Source organism: Scylla paramamosain, chromosome 26 (assembly GCF_035594125.1).
Source record: "Scylla paramamosain isolate STU-SP2022 chromosome 26, ASM3559412v1, whole genome shotgun sequence".
Taxonomy (NCBI): Eukaryota; Metazoa; Arthropoda; class Malacostraca; order Decapoda; family Portunidae; genus Scylla; species Scylla paramamosain.
Genome location: NC_087176.1, coordinates 4,822,501 through 4,848,582, shown reverse-complemented (window position 1 = coordinate 4,848,582; position 26,082 = coordinate 4,822,501). Strand labels below are relative to the sequence as shown.

At 40.8% G+C, this 26,082-nt stretch overlaps 1 long non-coding RNA gene across 1 annotated transcript in view; it reads right to left on the bottom strand.

The window, feature by feature from the left end:
- Positions 1-26,082, bottom strand: part of LOC135113903 (uncharacterized) — a 115,081-nt gene that overhangs the window by 29,483 nt on the left and 59,516 nt on the right. The window contains exon 2 of the long non-coding RNA XR_010275106.1: positions 16,410-16,504. This is a non-coding gene — a long non-coding RNA (uncharacterized LOC135113903). The remainder of the gene's footprint in view (positions 1-16,409; positions 16,505-26,082) is intronic.

The following is a 26,082-nucleotide window of genomic DNA, read 5'->3' as shown; positions in this document are numbered from 1 at the left end:
GAGAGAGAGAGAGAGAGAGAGAGAGAGAGAGAGAGAGAGAGGATCGCTAGAATATTTTTTCTTTTCTCTCTTTTCTTTTCTTTGTCTATCTCACATTTTTATTTATTTATTTTTTGCACATTATTCTTTGTATGTTTTTAATAACAGCTTTGTATTTAAACGGCAAATGAATAAGGTTGAGTGTGTGATTTTTCTTTTTTTTTTCCATTTTTTTTTTGTGTGTGTGTGTGTGTGTGTGTGTGTGTGTGTGTGTGTGTGTGTGTGTTGTGGTTACATATTCTTTCTCGTGGTGGTAGTGGTGGTGGTGGTGGTGGTGGTGGTTTGTTTTGTTTTGTCTTGTGTTGATATTTTTTTTTTTTTTGTGTCTCCAATAAATACAATGAATGTTTTGGTAATTTATGTATAATGTCCTCACACGTTATAGATACACACACACACACACACACACACACACACACACACACACACACAAAAAAAAAAAAAAAAAGAAAATTGGGGGGAAAAAAAAATAAAATCACACACAACTCCAAACAACACCGTACATTTCCTTTCAATATAAGAAAAAAAATAAAAATGCATATCTAAAACAAATAACCCCCCCAAAAAAGTGCATGACCTTGAAAAGAAAATGAAAAAGAAAAAAGATCCACTCAGCAGAATTTTCTTTCATATCTGCTTAAGGGGGAAGGCAAGGACGAGGAGGAGGAGGAAGAAGAGGAGGAGAAGGAGGAGGAGGAGGAGGAGGAGGCAGCAGGAGTGGCGGCAAAAGTGGCCTCTATAATACCTGTATCTTAGAGTCATTCCTAGTATTGCTTCAGGAGGTACAGAATTTGTCTTAGAATCGCAATACCAGTCGCTGTGAGAGAGTTATGAAGCCCTGAGGAATTCTGTGCCTTCTCTGCTCTCTCTCTCTCTCTCTCTTCTCTCTCTCTCTCTCTCTCTCTCTCTCTCTCTCTCTTGGATGTAATTTAATCTTTAATATTGTTTCGCGTGTGTTGTTTTGTGTTTTGTGTTGTTTTGTCTCTTCTGTTCTTTGTTTTCTGTTTGGGATTTAAGTGTTTGTGTTACATTGTTGATGATGCTCTTATGTGTAACCAAACTTCTCTCTCTCTCTCTCTCTCTCTCTCTCTCTCTCTCTCTCTCTCTCTCTCTCTCTCTCTCTCTCTCTCTCTCTCTCTCTCTCTCTCTCCTAACCTTAGCTTTTCCTGACGACGCCTCCTTAAAAAAATCGACTCAAAAGAAAAGAAAAAGAACAAATAAAAAAAAACATTTCCTTCAACACAGCGAAGAGAAAAAAATAAATAAATGCAGCATCTTTAAACAGGAAAAATACGAGGTGAAAATCGATGCCTACACAATGAATGGACTTAAACGACGAGAGTGAGGGAAAAAATAATGACGGAAGGAATGTTTGTGATTAGCAACGGAGGTGAAGAGAATGGAGAGATGTGAATAATGTGTGTAATTGTTAATGAGTCAATAAAGGGACCTGCTGCATGAAGGGACTGGGCTTAAAGCATAAAATAGGATAAGAATGAAGTATAAAATAGAATGAAGTGTGTATGATGAAAAATAGTGATGAAATAAAGAAAATACGAATAAGTTAGGAATTTGTGAAGGAAAAAAAGGTTACGAAGGTGGAAAAGAATAGGATGAAGTGTATACAACAAAAATAGTGATAAAATAAAGGAGAAATTTAAGAAAAATTAGAAATGTATATTAAAAAAAGCTACAAAGTTAAGAAAAAAAGAAAAAAAGGTATGGGAAGTTAGAAAAAAGTTAAAAATATATATAAAAGTATCTATGGGACAATTAGAAAAAAAGAGAAATAATTAAACTACGAATAGTGAGAAAGAAGATAAAAATACAAATAAACAAATAAGGAAAACATGTGAATTTAGAAATATACGTAATAGCTTAAAGAAGATGGACAAGAATAAGAAAAAAAAATAATAAATAAAACAAAGAAAAAATTGACATAAAGAGGATAAATTATTGTACATTACTCCATGAACTTATAAACACAAGAAAAAAAAAGGAAAGAAAAAAGAAAAAAAAACACGCAATATTGAATACTACATAAAGATGATGGTGCAAACAAAACAACATCGCACTGTCCACTTCAACACCATAAACGTAAACACCACAATAGCAGTAGTGAGTTGGGTGGTGGCGGTGGTGGTGACTGGAGACCAAGAAGAAGAAAAAATATAGAGAAAAGACACTGGTTATATTTTGAAACACTTCTGCGCCGCACCTCCACTATCACTACCAAAGAGAAGAATAAGGAAGAGAAAAATAAAAGGAAAACAAAGGAAATAGAGCTGTATGGCAAGACAGAGGAACAGGAAGAATAAGGAATAAAATAAAAGAATGAATTGAAGCTACACGGGGGTTTTTTAAGGGTGTCTTTACGGTTCTAGTGACAGATTAACAAGGTTTCTTTGTTACTAAAAGGGAAGCAGTCTTGAGAACCCGGTCAGTCATCCCTGTGGCCTTTGAAAATGGTCGTGGTGAGAGAGCAAACCGTTTCTGAATTTGGACCAATTAGTCATCGAGTCAGTCAGGCAGTCAGCTAGTCAGTCAAGTATCAAAAAAAAAAAAAGTAATTAATTTAGTCACCAAAAACCAAACGATCCTAATTCAAAGAAAAAAAAAAATGTCCTTTCCCGTTGAACACACATGAGAGAGAGAGAGAGAGAGAGAGAGAGAGAGAGAGAGAGAGAGAGAGAGAGAGAGAGAGAGAGAGAGAGAGAGAGAGAGAATAACAGAAAATCAGGAAACGAAAGAGGAGAAGGAGAATCACAGAACCAGGAGGAGGAGGAGGAGGAGGAGGAGGAGGAGGAGGAGGAGGAGGAGCATGAGAAGAGAGCAGAAGAGGTAGCAGAGTGTGATAAACCAACAAACGTAACGAACAGGAGCCGGGTGACGGGGAGAGGCGCAAACAAGCATAACAGCTCGAACACTCATTAGCCTTGCCGTCCGTTGCCTCACACACCTTCTTAATTAAATTTCCTTGTGTGTGATCGCTTCCTCTTTTCCCCACGCGCATATTTTTTTTTTTTAAGAGAGATTAATTTCGTATATAAGAGAATAAGTTTATTTTGTATATATATATATTTTTTTATATTAGTATAGGTTTTTAAATAGCAACATAAAAAAACGTCTTCCTTTAAGCCTTCTGTAGAGTTAGAGAGAGAGAGAGAGAGAGAGAGAGAGAGAGAGAGAGAGAGAGAGAGAGAGAGAGAGAGAAACATCTGGCTAAGGCATGGCGTTGGTGTTTTGTTGAAGGTAAAGAGATTAACTGCACTAACGCATCCTAATGTGATTCCTCTCTCTCTCTCTCTCTCTCTCTCTCTCTCTCTCTCTCTCTCTCTCTCTCTCTCTCTGGAAGTTACAACATTCCGCAAACTTCCCGGCAATGATTTCCCATTAAAGGACACACACACACACACACACACACACACACACACACACACACACACACACGCAATCAAAACATTACACGGATATTCCCTGTAAAAAATAAATAAATAAATAAAAATAATATAAAAAAGGATAAAATAAATGTATATATATACAAAAAAAAATTCTTTACGACTAAACGTGAAAATATCAGCTGTGAAATTCCTGTTGCTTAATCCTCTCTCCCTCCCTCCCTTCCTCTCCCCTCTCCCTTCTCTCCTCTCCCTCCTTTCCTCCATCCCTCTCTCTCCCCTTCCCCTTCTTTTCTTCCATCCTTCTCTCCTCCCTTCTTTCCTCCGTCACTCACTCTTCCTCTCTCCTTCCCTCCATTCCCTCAATTCCTACCTTTCTCCTTCGCTTCTTTTCCTCCATCCCTACCTCTCTTCTTCGTCTCTTTTCCTCCATCCTTCCCTCTGTTCCTCCTTCCCTCCCTCCATCTTTCTCTCTCTTCCTCCTTTCCTCCAATCCTCCTTCTCTTTCCTTTCCTCTATCCCTCCCTCTCCCTCCTTTCTTCCATCCCTCCGTTTTCCTCCGTTTCCTTCGATTCCTCTATCCCTCTCTTTCCTTATTTTCCTCCTCCTCTCTCATTCTTCCTTTCCTCCTACCCTCCATGCCTGCCTGATTTCCTCTTTTCTTTCCTTTCTCCCTTCTTTCATTCTTATTTTTCTCTATCTCTCTTTTCCACTCAGCCACATTTCTTCCTTCCTTCCTCCTTTCCTTTCCTTCCTTCCTTCCATCTCTTTCTTCTTTCCTTCCCTCCATTCCTCCCTTATCTCTTCCAGCCTCCTACCATCTCTCTCTCTACCTCTTCCTACCTACTTATCCTCCCTGTCCCTCTCTCTCCCTCCCTTCTACCTACCCTCCTCTCTTACCCTCCCTCCCTTCACCTAACCTACCCTCTATTCTCCTCCCTCTTACTTCCTATTCACCCTCTCTTCCCCATCACATACCTCTCCCTCCTCATACAACCTACTCAACTCTCTCCCCCTTCCCTCCCTCCCCCCACGCCAAATCAAGGTGCCATAAGCACTTTCAACGGCAGGTAAAGATCAAAGTTAGTTTATATATTAGTTAGACCAGTATTATATAGAGGACTTGAAACCAAACATCAAAAGCTTCCGAGACTTGTAGCTTTTTTTTTTTTTTTTTGACTCTCTCTCTCTCTCTCTCTCTCTCTCTCTCTCTCTCTCTCTCTCTCTCTCTCTCTCTCTCTCTAAAACCTTACGGAATGTTGCAATAACTTCTTGTATATGCCGACACTTTTTCCTCTCTCTCTCTCTCTCTCTCTCTCTCTCTCTCTCTCTCTTACAGCAGGAACATTTCAAGGTGATAGATTCCTCAGTGGGTAATAAGAAATGAAGGGAAGCGATATGTTACTAGTTCTTCGTGGGCTGGAGGGAGGGAGGGAGGGAGGGAGGGAGGGAGGGAGGAAGGAAGACTATAATTTATACAAGGCATGAGGTGTGAATCAAGAAGTGAGACGAAAAGGAAGGAAAGAAGGAAGGAAGGAAAAGAGGGAAGAAAGAACATAAATCGGGCACTGGGCGATGAACAAACAAAGGAAATACAAAAAAAAAAAAACAGGAAATAGTGGAAGGAAAAGAAAGAAAAAGATAATGAAAACTTAAGAAAAAAAACATATGTATATGATTAGTAAAAACAAAACCTGAAAACAAACAAAAATTACCAAAAAAAAGAAAAGGAGAAAAACAAATGAAGAAACCAAGACACACACACAGACAGACAGACAGACAGACAGACAGACAGGCAGGTAATGAAATAAACAGGTAAGGAATCAGGTAGACACAAAGAAAAGAAGAAAAAAATAGATAAAAAGAAGAGATCGGGAAGTGAAGGAACCAACACACACACACACACACACAGACAGACAGACAAGGCAGCAGGAAGGGAAGGAGGCAGGTAGGCAAGGCAAGGCAAGGCAAGGAGGCGGAAACACCCAATATTAATCGACAGGTAATAAGAACGCTGTCCCTTTATCGCCACATTATATAAAGCTGCTGGCGCCCTCAACTTCCCCAATTTGCAATCTCAGTTTACACGGGAATCTTGAAGCGACGGCGGCGGCCAAGTTGGGAGAGAGCGAGCGTGCAGTTTTCATTGGGAATTAATTTGGGTCCCTGTGCACCGCCCCAGTTTGCAAGACAAGGCGTGTTGCATCCAGCCACCCGATCAGTATTAGAGTGTTGCGGCCAAACCTGCCTGATTCCTGGGAGAGATAGAATGCGTGGCGAGACGAGGGGGGAAGGAGACTGGGAGGGAGAGGGGAAAGGAAGGGAAGGCGTGAAGGTGAGGGGAGGGGAATGGAGGAGGGAGATGAAGGGATGGTAGGGGAGGGAAGGAGAGAAGACAGGGAGGGAGAGGGAGAAGTAGGGAGGGCGTGAAGGGAAGGGCAGGGGGAGGGAAAGGAAAGAGATGAAGGGATGCTACAGGAGGGAAGGAGAGAGAGAGAGGAGAGGGAGGGAGAGAGAGAGTAGGGCATACAGACAGACAGACAGACAGACAGACAGACAGATGCGTGTGGGCGACGTCCAAAGATAGAGAAGTAAAGAGAAAAATAGACAATGTAATATGAAAAGGGAAATAACGAGAAAAATAATAAAAAGACAAACAAAGCACAATAATAAACAAACAAACAATGAAACAACAAAAACAGCAGCAGACATACTGGCCCTTACGAAACTGAAACACTAGTACACTATCTAATCCAGAGCAAGAAACAGGATAGTAAAGACGAAGGATCCTCCCCACCAACCATTTAAGTGAACAATACCCACTCTTTTTAAAAATATTACAATTAAATAACTGATAATTTTGACTTCAGTGCTGCAAAACAATAAGATCACAAGGCGCCATGAATGGAAACATTTAGCAACATATCAAAAAGAATAAATAAATAAATAAACAAATATAAACAAAACGAATAATAAAGAAAGAAGGAAGAAAAACAAAACAGCATAAATATAATAACAAAAATAACTATTAAATATAATTTTTTTCTAATATTATGTGTATGTAATTTTTCCCCATACTCCTATTTTTTTTCCTGTAGTCATTTTTTTCCTTCTTTTTTTTTTCGAGGAGGAAAAAGAGGAGGACGAAAAAAGAGACAAATTTTGGAAGAGGAAAGAAAAGGAGTAAGAGGGAGAGAAACAAGAGGGAAGAGAAGTAAAGAGAGAGGAAGGAGAGGAAAGAAAGATATCCCAAACACACACACACACACACACACACACACACACACACACACACACACACACACACGTCGCGGTCTGATTAGCCAGCGCCTCATGAGGGACGTTGTGTTGTGTTAGGAAGTATTGGAGAAGACTCTTGGTGTTGCTCATGCTTCCCCCTCCCCCCTGAGACGCCGCCATGATTGCTGCTCTCTCTCTCTCTCTCTCTCTCTCTCTCTCTCTCTCTCTCTCTCTCTCTCTCTCTCTCTCTCTCTCTCTCTGGTAAAGCCAATATTTTTTTTTGTCTTTCATTTCATAAACTAGTTAATCTATGTTTTTGTCAATCAATCAATTAATCTCTCTCTCTCTCTCTCTCTCTCTCTCTCTCTCTCTCTCTCTCTCTCTCTCTCTCTCTCTCTCTCTCTCTCTCTTTGATTGTAGCACCATATAATAATTAATTTCTTTCCCTTTCTTTCACTCCATTAAGCTAATCAAACTCTCTCTCTCTCTCTCTCTCTCTCTCTCTCTCTCTCTCTCTCTCTCTCTCTCTCTGCTCCCAGCGCTTTTGCTTTAATTTCTACTCTCTTTTTCAGTCCATTTTCCATTACATTTCATTTCGGTCACGCGTTTCATATATTCTTTTATGTCACTACTTTTTTTTTTCTATTTTTCGTACCTTTTTCATCTTTCACTGTTATGAATGACTCTATTGTATACTCTCTCTCTCTCTCTCTCTCTCTCTCTCTCTCTCTCTCTCTCTCTCTCTCTCTCTCTCTGGATGCCGCCTTTCATCATATATCACCTTTCAATATTATTTTTGTAGTAGTAGTAGTAGTAGTAGTAGTAGTAGTAGTAGTAATGTTCGGTTGTACCTGTTCTGTTATATTCCTCTTCTATTCCTGTTCTATTCCTGTTCCTGTACCACTGACCAATTCGCTCCCCCTTGATCTCTGCTTCCTCTGTGACCTGCCTCGCTGCTCTGGTCATCACCTTTATTCAATTTTGTGTCATTCACCACTTTGTTTTTTATTTCTTCTTCTTTTTTTTTCGCTGGATACAATTATTATTATGTATTATTATTCGTAAAGTCTTCGTGGGCAGATATAGGATTTTTTTTTTTTTTTTTTGTATTTCAAGGTGTGTGTTGTGTGTGTTGTGTGTGTTGTCTTTGGTTCTTGGAGTCTGTATTTCAAGGTGTGTTTGTGTTGTGTGTGTTCTCCTTGCTGTGCGGAAATTTTTTGAAGGGTAATTCATGAATCGCGTGTTCTGTGATGTGTTGGAATGGAAAATGGAAAATGAAAAATACTGGGCAATATACACTTAGCAAAAAATGGTAAATAAATGGTAAATAGATGATAAGTAAATAATTGAATAACTGAACACCAACGATAACAATAATGATAATGATAATAATAATGATGATGATAATAATAATAATAATAATAATAATAATAATAATAATAATAATAATAATAATAATAATAATAATAATAAAAATGATGATAATAATAATATACAATAGAGGTTGTATAAAACATAATACAAATTCAATAGTAATAAACAAACCATCTCAAAAAGACACATAAAAAAAAATAACAAAATAACAAAGAATAACTAAACCACAACAATAAAAAAATAAATAAACTAACTAACAACTAAACCACGAAAAAAAAAATCAAATAACTAAAACATAAAAAAAATCATTAAAAAAACACATAAAAACCCAACACACAGAAAAAAAAAAACAATAAAAAACACCAAAGGAAACAGCAAAACCACGAAAAAAAAGAAAAAAATATACAAAACACCAAACAAGAGAACAGGTACATTGAGACAGCACAAAGCCAAGAGTCTCCACACACAACCACCTGAGCATTCCAGCGCGCGTCACTTCCCGGAGGCGGTCAGATTTATCCCGCCAATAAAGACACGTGGCGATTATTCAAGTTATTCCACCACGTCGTGTGTCGCGGACTGGTCTTGCCTCGTCACGCAGCGGGGCGGTAAACACGACGACGGGGCCAGGTAAGGGAGGACAGGTAAGGGAGGACAGGTAAGGGAGGCAAAGGATTATAGTAAGGGACAGGAAGAAGGTAGGGAAGGAAGGAGGAAGGGGAAACAAGGGGAGGGAGGTAATATAAGGGATTACAGTTAGACAGGAGAGGGAGGAAGGATAAGTTAGGATCAGAAGGAATGGTTAAGAGTGAGGGGAAGTGAAGGAAGGGATGGGAGGTAGGGAAGGGAGGGAGGGAATACAGTAAGGATACCCAACAGTCACGAAGGAAGGGAGGAGGAGAAACAGGTGAGGGAGAGGAATTAAGGGAGACAAAACAGGTAAGAGAGAGGAGATTAGTGAGAAAGGAGAATATGAAGGTATCAGCTATACGTGAGAGAGGGAGGAAGGCTAGCTAGGGGTCAGAGAAGGGAAGGAGTAAGAGAGGAAGGATGAGAAAGGGAAAGACAGGTAAGACACGTAATGCAGGGAAGGAAGGGGATGTAGGTAAGGCAAGGTTAGGTAAGGCAGGGGTTATAGTGAAGGAGATAGGAGAGGGGGGATGGAGGGAGGCAAGCAGGTGAGAGAAGGGAAGGGAAAGGAAGGGAAGGGAACGGAAGGGAAAACACAGAAAGAAGGGAACGCCGAGTAGAATGGAAGGAAGAGGAAAGGAAAAAAAAAGATAAGATTAAGAGAAGAGAAGAAAACGAAAGAGAACGAAACTAAAATTAAAAGAAAGAAATACACACACACACACCTTCACCCTCAACCCTCAACCTGTACATCCCGTGGCCTCAATAAATCCCAGACCAATTAAGAACATCCTCACTGCCCTGTTCCCCCAAACACACCTCATCCTTGGCGCGGCAAGACTGCAGTATATTCCCCGCCTCTCCAAACTAATCTAAGAGGAAGCCAGCGGGAAAAATAGTGCAGTGTTTGTCCTAGAGAGAGAGAGAGAGAGAGAGAGAGAGAGAGAGAGAGAGAGAGAGAGAGAGAGAGAGAGAGAGAGAGAGAGAGAGAGAGAGAGAGAGAGAGAGAGTAGAATGGTGTTATTTCATGTTTTCTTTTCTTCTTCTTCTTCTTATTATTATTATTATTGTTATTATTATTATTATTATTACTATCATTATTATTTTCCTGCTCTTGTTCTTTTTTATTTCCTCTTCTATTTCTCATTGTTCTCTTTACCAAACTTCTCCTCCTCTTCCTCCTTTTCCTCTTCTTCCTCCTCCTCCCTCCCTCCTCGTCCTCCACCTCCTCTTCTTCCTCCTCCTCCTCCTCCTCTCATCTTCCTTTACGTCTTCTTCCTCATCCTCCACCTTTTTCTTCTTCTTTTTTTCTCCTCTTCTTCTTCCTCCTCCTCCTCCTCCTCTATTACTATTACTACCACTGTTGCTTTTCTTCATCGTATTTCCTCTTTTATTCCTCCACCTCCTCCTCCTCCTCCTCCTCCTCCTCCTCCTCCTGACTCCAAGCAGTGCGTTCCTCTTTGTCAATTACATTTCTTGCTCCCTCTCAACACAGCTGTACTTCCACGGCCTCGTAAACAAAGAGAATAACCAAATGCACGATATGACAGCATTCCTCTCTCTCTCTCTCTCTCTCTCTCTCTCTCTCTCTCTCTCTCTCTCTCTCTCTCTCTCTCTCTCTCTCTCTCTCTTTCATATTATTTAATTGTCATAACTCTTTTACTACTACTACTACTACTACTACTACTACTACTACTACTACTACTACTACTACTACTACTGCTGCTGCTACTACTACTACTACTACTACTACTACTACTACTACTACTACTGCTGCTGCTACTACTACTACTACTACTACTACTACTACTACTACTACTACTACTACTACTAAGAGAAGGACGGAAGGATGGAAAGAGAAGTGGAGGATATGAAAATGATAAAGTAAATTTAAAAAAAATAAAGGAAAAGATAATTGAGAGAGAGAGAGAGAGAGAGAGAGAGAGAGAGAGAGAGAGAGAGAGAGAGAGAGAGAGAGAGAGAGAGAGAGGTCACCATAAATGAGCTTGGATGTCCGTCTTGAAGTATCTCCTCTTCCTCCTCCTCCTCCTCCTCCTCCTCCTCCTCCTCCTCCTCCTCCTCCTCTACCTCCTCCTCCTCCTCGTCTTCCTCCACGAAGTAGCAGGAAGGACAGAGGAACACGAGGAAGAGGAGGAGGAGGAGGAGGAGGAGGAGGAGGAGGAGGAGGAGGAGGAGGAGGAGGAGGAGGAGGAGGAGGCTAGTGCTCTCCAGTATTGATCTCCTTGCTTCGCCAATGACGCGGTAAATCATGTCTTCACCTCCTCCTCTTCCTCCTCCTCCTCCTCCTCCTCCTCCTCCTCCTCCTCCTCCTCTTCCTCCTTGACCTCCTATAGTCATTCTTAGTTCGACGAGTGTTTGATGTCTTTCATTATATCTTTTTCTTGTTCCTCTCTCTCTCTCTCTCTCTCTCTCTCTCTCTCTCTCTACAAGGTAAGAGAGGAGACAGGTGAGAAGAAAAAAGGGTTATTATAAACACTGGAAACTTAGTAAAAACTCAACAATATCGAAAAAAAAGAAAAAAAGAAAAAAAGTGACTAGAGGGAAAAAAAAAGTGACTAGAGGGAAAAAAAAGAGAAGTATGGGGAAAAATTTACATACAATATTAGAAAAAAAGAGTTATATGTAATGGTTATTTTTGTAATTATATTTATGCTGTTTTTGTTTTTCATTCTTCTTTTCCTCCTCGTCTTTTCCTCTTTTCGTTATTATTAGGGAAGACGAGGAAATTAAAAGAATGGGAAGGAAAAGGAAAGGAAAAGAGGAGAAGAGAAAAGAAAAAAGAAAAGAAAAGAAAAGAAAAGAAGAGGAGAAGAGAAGAAGGGAAGAGAAGGAAAGGGAAGAAGGGAAGGAAGAAAAGGAAAAGGAAGGCAAAGGAAGAGAAGGGAGTAGAAAAGATGAGAAGCAAAAGGAAATGATTACAACGAAAGGGAAGTGGAAAAAAAGAGAAAATGAAATAAACCAAGACAAAACAACAGATGGAGAAAGAAAGAAGAGAGAAGAAGAGAAAGAAAAGGAAGAAAAGTAGAAGAAAGGAAAAAATGAGGAATGAAAAAAACAACATTGATAAGAAATAAATTAATACAAACGAAGGGAAGAAGAGAAGAGATAGAAGATAAAAAAAGAAATAGAAGTAATACGAGAAAGAGAAATACAGAGAGAGAGAGAGAGAGAGAGAGAGAGAGAGAGAGAGAGAGAGAGAGAGAGAGAGAGAGAGAGAGAGAGAGAGAGAGAGAGACGCTAACAGGTGTGAATGGAAGGAGGGAAAGAAACTGGAAGAGGAGAAGCGGAGGAAATGGAGTAAGAAAGGAGGAGGAAGAGGAGGAGGAAGAAAACAAAGAGGGGAAGGGAAACGAATGCAGGAACAACTAAAAGGACAAGAAAAAGGGGAGGAGGAATAAAGGGAACAAGGAGAACAAGGGAAAGGAGGAGGAAGAGAGCAAGGTTGACAAAGAGAAAGAGGAGGAAGAAGAGGAGGAGGAGGAGAGCAAGAAATGGAAGGAAGAAAAAGTGGAGGAGGAAGGAGGAAGAGGAGGAGGAGGAGGAAGAGGACGAGAAATAAGTTAAGTAAGGAAGGAGAGGAAGAGACAAGGCGAAGGAAGAGGAAGAAGAAAAGTAAAGTAAGAAGGAAAGGAAGGAGAGAAGAAGAGAAGGAAGAGATAGTTGGAGGGAAAGTAGAAAAAGGAAGAGAAGGAACAAAAAAAGAACAAGTCTAAGGAGGAAAAATAGTATAGAGAAGCTGAAAAAGATACGAAGGAGGAAGAGGAGGAGAAGAAGAAGAAATAGAGTAAGACACAGGAATCAAAGAAGGAGAAAGAGAAGGACAAAGCGAGAAGGAGGCAGGTTCAAGGAGGAGTAGGGCAAAGAGGAGGAGGAGGAGGAGGAGGAGGAGGAGGAGGAGGAGGAGGAGGAGAAGGGGGCGTTCCTTGGCTCTCAGCTCACGTGTCTGGTCTAATGGCAAGCTGCATACACCGGTGCCGCCCTGCAGTCAACAGCCATTATGGTGTGGTGGCGGAGGCAGCGATGGGGGGCGAGGGAGGCTGGGGCAGGGCGAGGACAGGAGAGAGGAGGGTGAGAAGGACTGAGGTAGGGAATGGGACAAGGAAGGTAACAGGAGGGTAAGGAAGGAAGGGGTATAAGAGGAGAGTAAGGAAGGAAGGAAGGAAGGAAGGAAAAGGAAGAAGGAAAGGAGGACGAGCAAGAGGAAGTTTAGGTAAGGTGGGAGGGAAGGAAGGAGGAAAGAGGAAGGAAGGCAGGGAGGAAGGTAAGGAAGAGAGGTAAGGAGGGAGGGAAGATAGAGAGACGAAGGAAGGAAGGAGGGTGTAGGAGGGTCAGGAAGGCAAGATGGAGGTGGGTAGGCGGCTGTCATCACTGCTACAACACCGTCAACAGTAACACCAATAACAATAATAATTACCCAGTCCTGTATGCTGTCTGCTGCCTCCTACTACCACCACCACCACCACCACCACCACCTTCCAACAGACACACAGACTCATTATCAACTACTACTACTATTACTACTACTATTATCACCTTCCCTTTATGCTACCAGATACTCCAGTACCTCCCAACACACACACACACACACACACGCACACACACATTATCTGCCTGGCCTGGTCGCCCCCCCATTCATCTCCTCTCACTACATTAACGATCACGGCACACAGGAAGGGCGCTTCGATGCATCACCAAAATTTTTCACCCTGGCATTGCACATCCATCTCGTGACCTTCTCCCAAATGCAGACGCTCGCTTGATTAGTAGGAATAGTCTTTGTGTGTGTGTGTGTGTGTGTGTGTGTGTGTGTGTGTGTGTGTGTGTGTGTGTGTGTGTGTGTTTTGGTGATTTTTTTGTTGTTTTTGTTATTTATTTGTTGTTATTTGGTTTGTTGTGAGGTTAAGTTAGGGGGAAAAAGAATTATTGTATGTACTGTATGGTGCAAATAAGGAATTGAACTAGTGGAAGGGCTGTGGTGGTGGTGGTAGTGGTAGTGATGGTGTGGTTGAGTAGTAGTAGTAGTAGTAGTAGTAGTATCATCAACAATAACACCGACTACTACCACAACTACAACTAATAATAATAATAATAACTACTACTACTACTACTACTACTGCTACTACTACAGTTACGATTTCGCTGTTGCCATAAAGCTAAAAAGCACATTTATTTTCTTAATCTCAACAATATTCCCTATAAATCAAAATCCTTACGAGAGAGAGAGAGAGAGAGAGAGAGAGAGAGAGAGAGAGAGAGAGAGAGAGAGAGAGAGAGCGTGGTCGGTCGTTTGAAGCATAAAATAACGTGCATCTCATTCCCATGTTTCACTGTCACCAGCACTGCTCTGCGTGAATACATAAAGGAGAGAGAGAGAGAGAGAGAGAGAGAGAGAGAGAGAGAGGGGGAGGGTAGACGGTAAAAAAGCATCATAAAGAGTGTTCGAAGCAGTGAATCACTCGAGATGAATGGTTCGAAGCGGTTGTCACTGCTTCGAACACTGTCTCACCTTGGGCTTCAGTTTCAAAGGTGTCACTGACTTCCCACCACCACCACTACCTCCCTCTCCCTCTCTCTCTCTCTCTCTCTCTCTTTCTCTCTCTCTCTTACCTTCCTGTCCAGTGCCAAAGTTTGATTTTTATTTCCAGGTAATTAATGTTTCAGGTGTTTTATACTTAGTTATCAGAGTGGAAATTAAGTCCCTGGTTCGCGTGGATTAACTATTTTTTCAGTCCCTCCTCACACGATTTTAGAAAACGTGGCAGGTCTGCATCCCGTTTTCGATGACCGGGAATACACAAGGACGGCGAGAAGGGATGGACTGCCAGTTTGGACGTGACTGAAGTAAATGAACAGTGATACAAGAAGCTCGGCGTTGATCAAAGGAGCTGTGTGTGTGTGTGTGTGTGTGTGTGTGTGTGTGTGTGTGTTTTGGTCACCTGAGTTTTCAATGGTTCAGATTTAAATTCCAACCTCCCTTTTTTTTCGGACGGGTTTTGGCGCCATACGTGGTAGTAGTAGTAGTAGTAGTAGTAGTAGTAGTAGTAGTAGTAGTAGTAGTAGTTGTTGTAGTAGTAGTAGTAGTAGTAGTATCAATCTCATTATTATCACAACAACAACACCAACTACTACCACTACCACCACCACCACCACCACGAATAAAACTAATGCTTGTGCTTGATGCTAAGAATATAATCACATCTTTGACTGCTAATGGAAACCCTTCTGGTAAACAGTGTCTGAAATTATACTCTGTACATCTTATATTCTAATCTTCTCTCTTTCAGCACCAGACACCATTCCCAAGGTTCATGAAGTATTCTATTACTCGTCAGAAAAGAATAAAATGATGAGTAAGTAGAGATATTTTTTTGAAGTTTCATTGCAATAAGTACAGTAAAATCCCTCTCATCCGGCATTCAAGTATCCGGCAGCTTCAAGTATCCGGCACATTTTTCCCCGAGCCTTAAAATCGATAAAAAATCAATGTGTACTCATTAAATCGATTAAAATTCCCGCGCGAGGCATACTTTGTCCCCTCGCCACCAGAGCGCACTGCTTCGCGCCACCCGCGGCCCACTCCACTGTGTTTACTCAGTGACTCGGTCCCGCGTGTGCACTGTTTATAGTCTGACGCCTTCATCATGCCTAAAGTTGTAGAAAAGAGGAAGCGTGTTGTGCTTACACTTAAGCAGCTGATCAGATCAGCTGCTGATTAAGATCAGCTGATCTTTTTTATGGTAAAATACGTGAGTGTAGGGTGGTGATTGTGGACATAATTTCACTTCTATTCAAGTATCCGGCAATATTCAAGTATCCGGCATGTCGGCGGTCCCGTTGATGCCGGATAAGAGGGATTTTACTGTACTTCTCTTATTCTGCACAACTTGTATTCTAACATTAACCCTTTCATTACCAGACACCATTCCCAAGGTCCATGAAGTATACTATTACTGGTCAGAAAAGAATAACAAGATGAGTAAGTTGAGATAATATTTAACTCTTTCATTGCAACAAGTATTACTCTTAACTTAATGTAGTTTTTAAAGATAGTAGGATTTAATCTAAACGGATGTCGTTGTACTGAAAGTGTTAAGGTAGCATTACTTAACCTTCTCCACCTCAGCACTGCAGTCAGGCCAAGCACTCCAGCACACCCTACCCCTGGCTAACATCTAATCACATTAACCACACTTACACAGTTGAAAATGCGGTTAAAGTTGATCAAATTGAAAACGTACTCTTGGTAAAACGTTTCTCTTCGTTACTTTGGCATGCCTTGCGCGGAACACTGCCATCAAACCATAACATATGCACCATTTTTCCAGCCACGCCTAAAATGTATCTCAGCACGCCAGGTTAAGAAACACTGCCTCAAGGGGAAGCCAAAACAATATGAAGGTTAATAAGCAACACAAGTCATCAAACACAACTTACAAAGGACCATATTCAGAAATACGTCTCACCTACACTACTTTCGAAAGGATCTAGTTGTAGTTGAAGTTTTTGAGGGTGTTTTTACGGTTCTAGTGACAGATTACCAAGATTTCTACATTACTAACAGGAGAAACACTCTTGCAAACCAGCCTAATTGTCTCTATGTCCTTTGAAAGTAGTAGTGGTGAGAGCAAAGCACTTCTGAATACTGGCCATAGTGTATTCTATCTTATCTTCGCGTGAATACTTGGGTGCCTCAGTGAATCTAATTACCTTGGTTACTGCACGTCACTCCTCGCTCCCTTGCTGTGAATCCTCCTCGTCATTCCTCGTTTTGCTGTGTTGCTGTGTAACGAACCCACGCGGCTCTGTAGGAAAGAACATTTAATACAGAACAAAGGAAAAAAAACATACATTAAGCTGTTGTATATCTTATCAACTGTCAGTCTAAACGATGCATCTCTTAAGTAGGATGGAAAAGACGTGTTATATAGCAGAGTACATGAAAAGGCTCAACATATTAAGTACAGAACAAAGAAAAAGCACTTATTAATCTATTGTATATCTTACCAGCTGCCCGTCTAGCACATTCATCTTTGTTAAGTAAGAAGGACTATATAGCTGAGTACATCAAAAGGAAAAGAAAAAAAAATATTAACTTATTTTATATCTGATCACACGTCCGTCCAACCCTGACTGACCCAACAGACCTTCAATACTTCCCCTTGTCTGCCCTGCGTTTACCACACCAAGGACGCCGCTGTGCTCCTCCTGTTGCTCTTCTCTCACCTGGTCTCCCCTTACTCCATGCACTGACTGTCTGCCCTTCACTCATTTATTTACTTCTCTGCCTTGTCTTCTTATACCGTTCTTAGTCATCTTATTACCGTTTATTTATTGTTTCTTGCCTATCTACAGTTTTATTTCATTTACTTTATCCACTTTTCTGTCTCCGTTTACTTTGATGTGTCATTTGTTATAATTTTCTTATTTCATTTACCTTTTTACTTGGCCAACTCACGTCCAATCCTTCCTTTTAGTTTCTCTCTTTTCTATACCCCTAACAACACGCCTCCTCACCCCCTCCCCTTCCCCCTCCCTCCACCCTCCCTTCACCTTCCCCTTATCCCCCCACCCTCTCACCCCTGCTCAAAGGTCCCGCCGGGCTGTGGGGACTGAAAACACACACCTGAACCCCGCCTGTCCATCACCCTTGAAACAATTATACCCTTGTCAAAACCACTAATTAGACCCTCGTGGGTAGGCGCATCTCATTGCCCCGGAAACACCACCACCACCACCACCACCACCACCACTGCCACAGCCGCCACTAACAGCAACAACAGCAACAGTGAACGAAGGCAATAAAAAATCCAATGAGACGTAATGAGTTGAGAGATGAAGTGAGATGGACTCGCGCACGCACACACACACACACACACACACACACATGCTGATAGTTACGTGGTCTCTCTCTCTCTCTCTCTCTCTCTCTCTCTCTCTCTCTCTCTCTCTCTCTCTCTCTCTCTCTCTCTCTCTACCTCCTTCCTTCCTTTCTCCTCTTATTACCAACCACTTCCTTCCTTTCCTAACTTTTTTTCCATCTCAGTATACACTTTTCCTCTCTCTCTCTCTCTCTCTCTCTCTCTCTCTCTCTCTCTCTCTCTCTCTCTCTCTCTCTCTCTCCGCCTCCATTCCTGCCGCCGCGCCAAGAATCAGGGAATTTCTGTGCTGGGACTCTCTCTCTCCTTGAAATGGCAACATCAAAGGATCACTTTGACTTGGCGTTTCCAGCCGGGGAAAATAACGCATTTTTGTGGCAGCTTCCATCCTGTCGCGGCCTTTTTACATAACTCGGGCACCTCACAGTTGTCCTCCACGCGCCCTTCACCCACGACCCTGCCTGTCTTCCTCCCTGGCTTCCCCTCTCCCTGTCTGCTTGTATGTCTGCTTGTCTACCTGCTTGTCTCCCTGCCTGTCTTCCTTCCTACTTTCCCCTCTCCCTGTCTGCTTGTATGTCTGCTTGTCTACCTGCTTGTCTCCCTGCCTGTCTTCCTTCCTACTTTCCCCTCTCCCTGTCTGCTTGTATTCCTGCTTGTCTCCCTGCTTGTCTCCCTGCCTGCCTTCCTGCCTGTCTGCTTTCCTCTCTCCCTGTATACTTGTCTGCCTGCTTGTCTCCCTGCCTGCCTTCCTGCCTGTCTGGTTTCCTCTCTCCCTGTATGCTTGTCTGCCTGCTTGTCTCCCTGCCTGCCTTCCTGCCTGGTTTTCTTTCTCCCTGCCTGTCTGTCTGCTTGTTTGCCTCTCTCTCCCTGCCTCTCTGCCTCCCTGTCTGTCTCATTTACTGTCACGCGTACACAGACGGAGGGTAGTTTGGTTTAGTTTATTTATAGATTGTTGTAAGTCATCAGTATCTTGCCTTGCCTCTAGTCATCTGTTACATGTCCTAGTTTACCTGCAATTTGTCGTGAGTCATCTGCATGTACACCTTGTCTTACCTTTTGTTATCTGTATGTTGCCTTGTCTTGAGTCATTTGTGCCGTACGTTGTCTTAAATTGTCTGTCCCTTTGAGGCTTCTTATTTGTACCTTGTCTTAAGTTGTTGTTGTTGTTGTTGTTGTTGTTGTTGGTGGTGGTGGTGGTGGTGGTGGTGTTTTTGTCGTTGTCGTTGTTGTTTTCAAAGGCGCGTCAATCACATTTTCCAGAATTATCCTTGGCACGTCCTTGAGTCACAGTTACGTAAGCGACACACAAAGAGACAAAGAGCATTTATATATTATAAGTGATTTTTTTGAGCATATTTGAATCGCACTTTTCGCAGAGTTGTCCCTTGCGTCACTCTTAAAGCCACACTTACACTGCTTGTGTGGGGTTATTTCTGCTTAACGCCTTGTCTTAAGTCACTCTTGTAAACACACACTTGTCACTCTTAAAATTCCCCTTAACTTATCCGCTAGTCACACTTCAGATCACGTTCAAACACATTACTTTCATCTTTTCATTATTTCTATTCATTTCATTACTTTCATTCATTTTCATTCATTACTTTCATCATCTTCATTCACTTCATCATTACTTCACCATTTCATTCATTTTCATTCATTACTTTCATCTTACTTCATCATTCACTTCATCATTACTTCATCATTTCATTCATTTTCATTCATTACTTTCATCTTACTTCATCATTCACTTCATCATTATTTCATCATTTCATTCATTACTTCCTAGAAAATATACACTTATCACACTTTTTTTTTTTAACGAGTTCCTCCTGACGCACCTTTAACTCAACCTTGAGGTCACTCTTAAGGTCACACTTACATCTTTTATACTGGCCACGCCTCTGCCTTGCGTTGTTACTTATGAGGCAAGATTCTGTCATGTTCTTAAGTTACTAGGAGAGGAAATCAAATTATGGATGTTTTGCAAAATGTTGGAAAGTTAAGTTGATGTGGGATCGTCTACACACACACACACACACACACACACACACACACACACACACACACACACACACACACACACACGAATCAATATAAGCAACAGATGATAAGCCAAAGAAAATTAACTAGGGCTTGAAAAGTAAAACAGTTTCCCCTTTTAACTCGCTCGCAAAGAAAATCTCTCTCTCTCTCTCTCTCTCTCTCTCTCTCTCTCTCTCTCTCTCTCTCTCTCTCTCTCTCTCTCTCTCTCTCTCTCTCTCTCTCTCTCTCTCGCTCTCTCGTCTGATTACTGCCTCACTCGCCACAGAATCTCGCCATAATATTTCAGATAATAATTCCACACCTGGAATTGATTTATGAAAGATAGGGGGCAGGTAAGGTTTGCCTGGGGGGGTAAAGGTGAGGGAGGGGACAGGAGGTTACGGGGGCCACTCATCATGCAAGTAATGGTGGTGTTGAGGTGGTGACGAGGGGCTTTTAGCTTGAGGAGGGGAAAATGGGGGAGGGGGTGATGAGGGGATGATGAGAGGAAGGTGGACAGAGAAAGATGGGTGACCTGATATGAAGAAAGGAAGGGAAGGAGGAGGAGGAAGAGGAGGAGAAAAACAGGAAAAGCAAGGAAGGTAAAAAAAAAAGGGAGGAGAAAAACAGGAATAAGAACAAAAATAAGAACATGATTTCAGAATGTTTGAATGTATGTAGTTAGTTTTCGTGTGTGTGTGTGTGTGTGTGTGTGTGTGTGTGTGTGTGTGTGTGTGTGTGTGTTTTGTAATTATCCGTTTTTTTTATTATTGCAATTATTCTCTATCAGTCAGTCAGTCAGTCAGTCAGTCTCTCTCTCTCTCTCTCTCTCTCTCTCTCTCTCTCTCTCTCTCTCTCTCTCTCTCTCTGCTAAAACTGTGATAGGTAAATTTATCTCCATTCGAGCTACAGTCAAAATAAAAAAAAAAAAAAAAAAAAAAGAAAAGAAAAACAACACACACATAAATGAATGAATAAATAAATAAACAAAAATGAATACAATGGAACGTAATTACTGACTGTAAAACCTTTCACATTTTTTTCCTTTTATTTTTGCCCCATACAAACAACAAGAGCTATTTTCTCTTTCCCATATTCTCATTAGTAAGGGTGACAATTAATCATTTTCGCCTCTACGCGCAGGAAAATTATGGCTGTTATTATTCCCCAGCCTCTAATTTTCATTTGGCCATAATTCACCGGTCATTTTAGCTTCTGTCTTGACCCCACATACAGCTAGGGGCGGTGAAAGGGGTAAGTTAGTCGGTCAGTTAGTCAGTCAGTCAGTCAGTCAGTCAGATAGTCAGTCAGTCAGTCAGTCAGTAAGTTTAGTTAGCCAGTCAGCTAGTTAAGACACAAATCAGTTAGTCACTCACTCATTCATTCATTCAGTCAGTCAGTCAGTCAGTCAGTCACGTTACATTTTAGTTAAGTTATTAATCTGTCATTTAGGTTTTTAAGTCAGTCAATCAGTCAGTCAAGTTACAAACCAGTCAGTCAGTCAGTCAGTCAGTCAGTCAGTCAGTCAGTCAGTCGGTCAGTCAGTTAGTTAGTTACTTAGTTACTTAGTTACTTAGTCAGTCAGTCAGTCAGTAAGTAAGTCAGTCAGTCAGTCAGTCAGTCAGTTAGTTAGTTACTTAGTTATTTAGTCAGTCAGTCAGTCAGTCAGTCAGTCAGTCAGTCAAAGTTACAATTCAGTCAGTCAATCAGTCTACAAGTTAGTCAGTTAGTCAGACAGTCAGCCAGTCACGCTACAAGTCAGCCAGTCAGTCAAGCAAGGCAAACTAAAATTCAAGCAATAAATTAAACCTAAGTCAAGTCACCAGAAAGTCAAGCCAAGGTATAAATCAGTCAGTCAGTGTTACGAGTCAGTTGCAGGTGGTGTCAGTCAGGGTGTCAGAGTGAGTCAGGCACAGCACTCCCCACCCCCTCAACCTTCACGTTCCCCTTCCCCTTCCCTCCCCAACTCCACGGTGACATGAACCTGCAACTTGCCTCTAAAAAGCTGTCAGGATTTGAAGCCAATTCCTCTCCGTCAAAGATGTTCAATTCACCATTGCTGAAGGAAAGTAAAAAAAAAAAAAAAAAAAAAAAACGAAAAAAAGACACGAAAAATGAAAATGAAAAAGGGATAAAAGATGAAAAAAAGATAAAAAAAAAAAATGAAAAAAAAAATGTTTCTCGACTGGAAAAGAAAATGTTTAAGAAATTAAAAAGCAGCAAAAGCGAAAGAAAAAGAAAAAAATAAAGGAAAAAACGAAAAAAAGGAATAGAAAAAAAAACGGAAAAGACAAAAAGGACAAAACACGAAAAAAAAATGCTTTTGTAAGAATTTTCCTGTTTTCCTTTTTTTTATTCTATGGACGTCTCCCTTTTCCTTCTCCACTTATTAATTTTTCTTCCTTTTCCTCCTCATTCTTCTCCTCCTATTACTCTCTTTCATTCCTGTCTCCTATTATCACTCCTCTTTCAATGTCTCCTACTGTTATTGCTCTTACTGCTCCTCCTCTTCCTCTTCTTCCTCCTTCTCCTCTTTCTAGACCGAAGAGAGAGAGAGAGAGAGAGAGAGAGAGAGAGAGAGAGAGAGAGAGAGAGAGAGAGAGAGAGAGAGAGAGAGAGAGAGAGAGAGAGAGAGAGAGAGAGAAACGAAAGAAAAATAATAAAAGACAAGATGAATGAAACAAAACAAGAAAAGCGAAACAGGAGAACTGAAGAATGAAACAAACACTTACACACACACACAGACACACACACACACACAGACACACACACACACACACACTCATACGTCTGCAGCGGCCCATCATTAGCGTCACGAGCTGTGGTTGTTTCCCGAGCATGATTCACGCGGTAACCAGATGAAAATTTAGTAATGAGCGTGTTTGCCATTAACAGACTCCCCCCTTTGGACACGCCCCCCTCTTTCCCCCCTACTCTAACCACCCCCAACCCCCTCCACCACACACACACACACACACCTCTTTTTTCCCAGTAAGGCAGAATTGCAACACAGTATTTTGGAAGCGATTGGACAGGGTGTTTGACTGGCCATAATTAGTATGACGTGTATGCTTTAGTAATTGGCAATTATACTCATACGCTCTGTATTTACTGAGGCAATTAGCAAAAAATCCATATGCAGTAATTTACCTGCGCCGGTGTGTCTTGCCTGGCGTGGCGGCGCGGCGCTGTCCGGCCCAGAGCGACGCTGAAATACTCGTGCTTGCCGTGGCTTCTCTTCTTCCTCTTCTCTTTTCCACTTCCGTCTTCGAATTTTTGTTTTTTTCTTTCCACTTTTCCGTCTTTGAATATCCAAGTTTTCATCCTGCATTTCCGTGTTTGAATTTCACTTTTTTTATATTCAACTTTATTCTGTATTTCCATCTTTATATCACAGTCTTCTATATTTATCAGTACTGTCATGTTTTTTACGGCTCCAGTGACAGCTTATCAACATTAAATTTCCCTCTTTTTTTCATTTTGTTTTGAAGTTTTTTTTCCTTATATTTTAGTTTCACCTTTAAATTTATCTTTATTTTTTGTTTGGGCTCTCTCTCTCTCTCTCTCTCTCTCTCTCTCTCTCTCTCTCTCTCTCTCTCTCTCTCTCTCTCTCTCTCTCTCTCTTTCAAACCATCCTTTATTCTTCTACTTTCTTGAACTTAACTTTCTTTTCTATAAGGAGGAGGAGGAGGAGGAGGAGGAGGAGGAGGAGGAGGAGGAGGAGGAGGAGGATGAAAGGAGGGCGAGAAGAGAGAAAAAAATAGAAAGACAGGGAAACAAGAATAAAGAAGGAAACAAGTGAAATAAAAGAAAGAGAGAGAAGCAGTTGGGAGTCTTGCAAATTCATATAAAAGAATTAGGTCAGAGAGAGAATATAGATTGAAATGGAATACAGAAAATAAAAAAAAGGAGTAATAAAAAAAAGGGAAGAATGGAGAGAGGGTGTAAAAATAGATAGGAGGACAATAGAAAGAAACGAAGAGGGACGGAGAGGGAATGGGAAAGAAAGAAAAAGAAAGAGAGGTATGTGGAGAAAAATGAATAAAAGGAAGAGTAACAGATAGTGGTAAAAAATGGGAAAAAAAAACAAAAAAACATATGCAAAACCAGAGAGAGAGAGAGAGAGAGAGAGAGAGAGAGAGAGAGAGAGAGAGAGAGAGAGAGAGAGAGAGAGAGAGAGAGAGAAACTGACTCCCCTCACCCTCTATTCATCACAGATAATAATTCCACTCATAATTGAACCCCCCCCCCGAAAAAAAAGGAAAGAGAAAAGGAAGAAAAATAAAACTAATTATAAAACGAATATCAATGAAAAAAAAGAGAAAATAATAAAAGAATAGAATAAATCCCGCAGTATATCATTGAATTTCATGGTTAATCCTTTCCCTATTCATTTAATCTTGGCTTTTATTCACTCATCCTAATTTTCATTGTGTGAGAGAGAGAGAGAGAGAGAGAGAGAGAGAGAGAGAGAGAGAGAGAGAGAGAGAGAGAGAGAGAGAGAGAGAGAGAGAGAGAGAGATATTACTGTGGCATTTTAATTCCTCTTTATCCTTTTCCATTTTCAACCATTCTTATATATCCGTGTGTGTGTGTGTGTGTGTGTGTGTGTGTGTGTGTGTGTGTGTGTGTGTGTGTTTGAACGTATGATTCTTTATTTCTGCCTTTTTCTTTGACTCTCTCTCTCTCTCTCTCTCTCTCTCTCTCTCTCTCTCTCTCTCTCTCTCTCTCTCTCTCTCTCTCTCTCTCTCTCTCTCACCTGGCGTGGCTCGGGGCAGGTAACGATCCCCAGCGGTAATTATGAGTGATAGATGCTGTTTTATCACGGAGGAAAAATTAAAGGGGTGTAAGATGAGTCTGTGTGTGTGTGTGTGTATGTGTGTGTGGTGTGTGTGTGTGTGTGTGTGTGTGTGTGTGGGGGCGGGGGGTGAACCTTGAACCTGGTCTGTTAGTGTTATTATTATCATTATTATTATTATTATTGTTATTACTATTATCATTATTATTATTATTATTGTTATTAATATTATTATTATTATTATTATTATTATTATTATTATTATTATTACTACCATTATTATTATTATTATTATCATCATTCCACTGTATTTATTGGTGTTGTTCATGATGCAATGGTTCCTAAATGGATGGTTAAATTAATCATACTGATTTTCCTGTTTCTTTTCGATTTTAATTCATTTAACTATTAATCTTTTGACTCATTCAATCATTATTTTTTTTCCAGGCCTTTCATTCCTACAGAGTTCTTTCTGCTTTTCACCTGAAGGGAAGTTCGCTTTTCATTTCAAGTTTAGCTATGTGATGTTTGTGATATTTGTCAATCTGCCTATTAATCATATTTTATCTCATTCTATTTACAATCTAACAGTTTTATTTTATTAATTTATCTATTACTCATTGTTATTGATATATTTCATTAACTTATTCATTTGCAGGTAATATATTCATTTATTTCTGCAGTTTCCATTACTTTTTAATACCATGCTCTTAAGTAATGTCTACTGAAGATTAATACCATGAACTGATGTGTTTGACAATTCACACCATACATTTTTGCTTCCCTGCATCCGTCAGTACTAATCAGAAGCTTCCTCACCACACCTGGCCAGCCTCACCTCGCCCTCCCCCCCCTGGCCACCACGCACACACCCACACCTACTTCTCACGCTAATATATTTGCAGCCTGTGTCAGCGTCAGTCTAATCATAGCAGACATTAATATTCGCACAATTACCGATCCCTTCTATAATTACACGGGTGCTGAAGAAGGAAATGAGCCGCAGTACTCAGAGCAGCGTGTTTACCCCCACGTGGTGTGTTGGTCCCTGCTCCTGTGGCAATGGTGGGCCGCGCTATGGGGAGGATGTGGCACTGCTGTTGACGCATCCATGAATAGACGAGAAGCACTTTTATTTTCCCTTTTTACTCGTATAATATTTGCAGATTTTTAGTTTATTTTTATTCATATTATTTTATTCTATTTTGGTGTGCTTGTTTATTTTACTTATTTATTTCATTCATTTATTCATTCAGTGGGAAAAGATGACCACAGATTTTCATCACGGAACCAAAACTTTACAGAGGACTTTTTTTCCTTTCATTTTTACTGAAACTGAACATTTCTTTCTTCTTCAGGAAAAAAAAAATAATAATAATAATGACACTGAATAGAAGGCACCGTATTACAACTTTTCGTAAACGTAACCACCACAACACCACCAAGAGACGAGGAACTGTTTATTTTCCGAAACCAAAGTGAAGACGCCATTACACAAACCCATTGCAACAGTACGTCAACAGGTCAAAACCACAAGTACACGAAAAAAAAAATAAATAAATAAATAGAAAATATAATAAATAAATAACATTTTCCTCTAATGGTAAAAATGGCGGAATTTTTTGCTCCAGTAAGAAAAGAGCGACACTGAACAAAGGTAATATTATAACAGTACATGTAACCA